This window comes from Leiobunum rupestre, chromosome 8 (genome assembly GCF_980474605.1).
Source record: "Leiobunum rupestre chromosome 8, qqLeiRupe1.1.hap1, whole genome shotgun sequence".
Taxonomy (NCBI): Eukaryota; Metazoa; Arthropoda; class Arachnida; order Opiliones; family Sclerosomatidae; genus Leiobunum; species Leiobunum rupestre.
This window is the reverse complement of record NC_143391.1, coordinates 6,057,515-6,063,952: the sequence shown is the minus strand read 5'-3', so window position 1 is coordinate 6,063,952 and position 6,438 is coordinate 6,057,515.

The following is a 6,438-nucleotide window of genomic DNA, read 5'->3' as shown; positions in this document are numbered from 1 at the left end:
CGCTGGGGGATTGTAATAACTCGGAGGGAAGCAGAGAGAAAATCTTGCGATTACCATTGGGGGATTGGGGGATGAAAGGGGGAAAGCAGAGAGAGAAAATCTTGTTGTTACCGCTGGGGGATTGTAATAACTCGGAGGGAAGCAGAGAGAAAATCTTGCGATTACCATTGGGGGATTGGGGGATGAAAGGGGGAAAGCAGAGAGAGAAAATCTTGTTGTTACCGCTGGGGGATTGTAATAACTCGGAGGGAAGCAGAGAGAAAATCTTGCGATTACCATTGGGGGATTGGGGGATGAAAGGGGGAAAGCAGAGAGAGAAAATCTTGTTGTTACCGCTGGGGGATTGTAATAACTCGGAGGGAAGCAGAGAGAAAATCTTGCGATTACCATTGGGGGATTAGGGGATGAAAGGGGGAAAGCAGAGAGAGAGAAAATCTTGTTGTTACCGCTGGGGGATTGTAATAACTCGGAGGGAAGCAGAGAGAAAATCTTGCGATTACCATTGGGGGATTAGGGGATGAAAGGGGGAAAGCAGAGAGAGAGAAAATCTTGTTGTTACCGCTGGGGGATTGTGATAAGATATCAGATTCATTATCTCAATCCCCCAGGGGTAAGTAATCCTTCTCTCTAATATCGGTTCCGGTTCCGGATACGGTTATCAAATTTTTATATTATCGGTTCCGGTTTCGGTTCCGGTTCCTAGAATTTACGCGGTTCTTCTCGGTTCCGGTGCCGGTTGCGGTTATCCGTTGCATCCCTACAAACTATTATTCAAAACTCATTTTAGAGACAAGTTCACTTACAGAATTATTCTTCCAAAATTCGTTCTAGCCCACGTTCGCTTAACGAACTATTACTCAAAACTCATTTTAGAGACAAGTTAACTTATCGAATTATTCTTCCAAAATTCGTTCTAGCCCACGTTCGCTTGACAAACTATTACTCAAAACTCATTCTAGAGACAAGTTTGCTTCCCGAACTATAATTCCAAAACTCCTTCTAGAGAGGTTCGCTTAACGAACTTTTATTCCAAAGCTCGTTCTATAGAAACGTTCGCTCTTGTTCGGAAATCCCCTTCGTAAATCAGTTCTCGCTCGCGAACGACTGCCGTGAAACGTTATAATGCGCTTCAGATTCGGTGAGCGAATTTTTTTCAAAACGAACCATTTCGGAAAATGCCCACCTCTGGGGGAGGCTCGTCTCCTCGTCAGCCTCCATAGTGGGATGAACGCGGTTCTGACAAGGCCAAGGAAGTCCGTCAGACCCGTCACAGGGCCCAGCGGTCAGGCATTCTGTTGGACCAGGCTGCTTACATAAGGAGAAGGCTGTCTATAAACGACTGATTAGTGACACGAAGCGTGCTAGTTGGAGGGCCTATTGCGACAGGCTACATGCACACACGCCCCTGCCTCAAGTTTGGAACCAGGTTAGGTGGTTCAAAACAGGGATCCGCTCCAGGAAGCTCCTTACACTCCATAATGGGGCTGAAATACTCACTGACCAGAAAGGGGTTGTGGAGTGTTTGGCATCCTCAGCTGACGCTGACATACATCCCCCGCCAATGGCCCATTCTCGGCAGAGGAACTATATGGGGTCATCTCCGGGTTACGCAATACGGCTCTGGGTGTGGACAACATTTCTAACCTTATTATCAAAAATACTACTCCGGCGTTAAGCAAGCACTTCTGAGTTTCTACAACAGCCTGTGGGAGGCGGGCATCATGCCGTCGAGGTGGAAGCAAGCCATCCTCCATCCGATCTTAAAGTCGGGCAAGTCCCCCACTTTTGCTGATTCCTACAGAGATATCTCTCTCCTCCTGAAAACGTTATGAGACACTGGTACTGGGCCGTCTGGTTTGGTTCCTGGAGAAAAATCATATTATCCCTCAAGACCGATCGGATTTCCGGAAGGGTCGGCGGGCGACGGATAATGCTTTCCGGTTGACTACGGCGGCACAGTGTGCCCTAGCAACCAAACAATTTTGTCTAGCGGTGTTCCTGGATCTATAAGACGCCTTCGGCGGTGTTCATCACTAAGCGCTCCTCTGTTAGCTCCAACGTTGCGCCCTCGAGGGCAACCTTTTCAGCTGGGTGGAAAGCTTCTTAACAGATCGTACCTCCCAAGTGCGAGTCAACGGAGAGATATCGGCATCTTTTACGGTTAAGCAGGGCATCCCTCAGGGCCGCTCGGTAAGTCCCCTCCTCTTCAGAATAATGCTGGAGGGGATTCCCTTGCTATGTCCCAGGGCAGTCGACCAAGGTGAACACACAGATGATATCGCCGCCTGGATATGCGGTAGGAACTTTGAGCGTCTAAATACGACCCTGCAGGTTGCCCTGGACAATGTTTCGTCCTATGGCGTAAGATGAGGCCTAAACTTCCAGCCGCTGAAATGCAAATACATAGTTCTATCCATGATCAACCAGATTCCGGACGTTCATCAACTTCAGCTAGGATGCAATATCCTGTCGAGACTCGAGGGTGACGTAATAAAGATAGCTAGGGGTTACTATAGACGACAGTCTCTCATGGGCGGCCCAGATTGACGGGCTGATCTCGACTTCTCTGGGGCGTTTCAATCTTATGAAGGCGGTTTCGGCGACTGGCTGGGGGGCCGGCAGGAGCAGTCCTTAGACTGCTTTATACCCATCTCATTCGCTCCAGGATGGATTATTCCAGATTGGGAAGCCTGCTGTGGGGCGGTGGGCCTCCGTATGAGGGCATCGACTGGCTGGGGGGCCGGCAGGAGCAGTCCTTAGACTGCTTTATACCCATCTCATTCGCTCCAGGATGGATTATTCCAGATTGGGAAGCCTGCTGTGGGGCGGTGGGCCTCCGTATGAGGGCATGGAGGTCCTGTTTCGCGGCCTTTTGGAGTCACACCGGGATCTCCGGTGCCAGCTGTGCCGGGTTACTAGGACTGCTGTGTGCTCGTCGTTCCCCTTTAGGAGCTCTCTCCAAAGGGTTTGCCTCTTTACCTACGTAGGTGGGGTGTTGGCTGCAGTTGCTACAGTATCCACTCTTAATCCCACGGTTGTGTGCGAAGTGGGAAATGGTCCACCCATTGCTGCACCTTCTGCTGGGTTGAGTGGCTTGCGTCAAAGGTGCGACCATCAGTAGTAGGGTACTACTACCCATGCTGGGTTTGTCACCTGTCCGGGCTCGGTGGACGCTGGCGTAGGACACTATGATGATAGACCTCCGGTGGTATGGTCTCTGTTACTAGGTACACCGGGCTATAAATTCTGACACACTGCTTACTAGACCTCGTTTTTGAGGGAAGGATTGTCTCCTATCGAGACTTTGGAACATCGCTTCCCGTTGGGACGTTTACCATTCCTCCTCAGGGCTTGGCGTTTGGCACAGGCTAACAACCTGAGCTGGCTCTTCAATACCTCCCATCGCCATTTGTCTTTCAAGGATTCGCCATCCTGGCAACAGCCCGTCGCGACGATTCTCTCGACTTGGCTCACTACCACTAAGGACGACAACAGTTCGGATATGCTGCGACATCTTTTCCTCGCGGCTCTAGAACCTCATGGAAAAAACGCTACAGTCATCTATACCGACGGCTCGTTGGCTGAGGGCTCGGGTGTGACGGGTGCGGATTTCGTGATCCCGGCTATCAATGTCGGCGCGACGTGTCTTGTGGATTCCGGTCATCCCATAAATAGGATTGAACTCTTCGCTATTCAAATGGCTTTGTCTTACGCCTCGGTCAACCTCCAAGGCATTTTGGTTATTCGAAAAGCACTCTCACGCAGCTTCACTCTCGTTCTACGAAACCTTTGGTCACCACCATTCACGACCTTTGTGATGGATACCATTAGCCCATAACTCTCCTGTGATGTCCGGCTCATGTTGGAGTTCCGGGCAATGAAATGGTGGACCGTCTGGCGGGAGTTACTAAGCTTCTACGCCCACCAAAGGTGTACTTCCTCCTCGCGGCAATTTCATCAGCATGGACTCAAGAGTGGTAATTAACTACGACACAATGGCCTCTTCTGGACGCGAAGCCTTTTCCTGGCTCTCAAGCCATTATGCGGATAACTTTAACGCGGCGGGATGACACGCTACTCACGCGCCTCGGCTGTGGCAGACTTCCCACTAGGGCGGTTCTCCATCGCTTTAATCTAAGTCCCACGGCTTCCTGCGCTCGGCGTGGAGACGGTGGAGTCGCAGTGGATGACGCTTCACACGCCTTATTCGCTTGTCCATCGCGCCGGACGGCTCGGGCTTTTCTTCTTCGGGCACTTACGTCTAGGGCTCTGCCGACCAATCTAGTAGACATTTTCGTAAAACCATTCAAGCTTGACTATAACTCTTTTCGGACGTTTGTTTGGGCTTTTTGTATTACTGGATGCTATTGTAGTGAATGAGTGCCTCTCCTGTGTGCATGATGTGAAGGCTTCCAGCCATATACACCAACCTTTTACACGTTAATCCGCCACCCCCCCCCCTCCAATGTTAAGGCGTCAGAGAGCCGCTGTATTATAATTAAACAATTTATACTCTATTTAGTGGACTTTAACCTAAATTATATTTCCCATGTAAAAATATTGTTTATAATTGCTGTAATTTATGTTATTCACCAATTTACAAGTGATCCAATCAACGCGGGGTGTACCTATAATTATCGCCTTTTGGGTCAAAATGTCACTTAACTATCTTGTTTTGGCGTCTGCGATAAGGACATCTGTTGAAAAAAGAGCTACTTTATGTCGAGCCGACACTTGCTTTTATTCCCGAAAACGGCTTTTTAGTGATTTGAAACGGTTTTAGGCGATTTAACCAGAGATGAATTATAATATTATAATATTATATTATAAATTCCCTCTGATTTAACTAGGTTCACACTTATGGTCGAAAACGATTTGAAGAGCTTCGAAACCTTTTTAGACGTATCGCGTATGTGTGAACGTGGCTATAGTTGAATCGTATTCGTATTACCAAGCGTATTAGCCTCGGTATTAGCTCGTCGTATTCTCGGGCGTATTACAATCGATTACCATTTGGTTGCCTCGAATTTTTTTTTATTCGATTGTAACGTGTGGGATAGTTCAGTCCTCTCGTCCACGCCAACGGGGGATACGTGGAAACAAGGGTGGGGACACCAGTGGCGGAAGTAAGCTGACCACCCGTTGGGGGATTGGTGGTCGTCCTCACACGGCCATCCACAAACTCTGCCTCCCGGACGCTTGGGATTACAGGAGTGAGCCACTACTCCCGGCGTTGGCTCGAATTTGGAACTTTGAAGGGTGAGGTTTGAATCTCAAGCAGACGGAAAATAAAGTAAGCCCCTTTACAGAGTGGGAAATAAGGAACTTTTTAAAGTGAACCAGTGAGTGGCAATGACCATCGACTTAGCCTTCGACCCCGTGCCCTGAAATACCTGAGCTAATCCATAATATGTATCCGTAGGCCAAGTGGAATTAAAGGCCACACCGGCCTTCAAATTATTACAATTTCCGGTGCGAAATTATGACGTAGGGAATGAAAAGTCACCTGCTACTCGATTTTCGGGCTGGATTATCAAACACCAGTGGGACCCTTTTATTAATTGGGCCAGTGAACCCCTGACCCCTCAATTGAAAACCTTCGATTTCATTTTTAAACTGACCTAGACAATTTTTAACTGGGCATTTGCCTAGTCACACCGCCTTTTCTATAATATTCGAACAGCTAGATTGGTTTTGGTTGCGAATAGATGAATCAAGGAACCTTGTACAAGTGTGTAGCCGAACAAGAATCACGGAACTGAACAAGAATCACGGAATCGAACAAGAATCACGGAATCAAATAAGAATAAAAAAATCAAGAGTGGAATCACGGAATATTAAGGAATCATGGCGGAATCACGGAACCTGGCTAGAATCTAGAATCTTAGCAGAATCAAGAATCTTGATTCCAGATTCCTTGATTCGGAAGCTCGTGACGCTCGTCCAATGAAATTCGTACACAACCCTTCGTTAGCGTGTTTAAAGGCTAGCTGCGTTCTCCTTGTGTTTGTTGCTCCTAGGTTTCCACATATTACAATTAAAGATTTTGTAAAATTGGGATGTTTAAATAGTAAGAAGCGCTCTTCGATTACACGTTTAAAGAAGAGTAAAAAATTCGCCATTTTGGAAAATGACGACCAAACTTATAAAAAAGCTACATATTCACATACTGAGTAATACCATAAGTAACATAGTACTGTAAGTATGACACTTCCTATTATCCCAATGATAAATTTCTTAATGATAGTCTGTCTCAACAATGACCATAAAAATCATAAATAATAATAATAATATTTATTTCGCAACACAAAGTTTGCAGGCAACCACAGAGGCAAAGCCTATACAGGGTGGTTACCAAAACAGTACAAACATTTAAAATAAATAATTTAAAAAACAAATACACAATATAAATTATACCAGATATAAATTAAATTATAA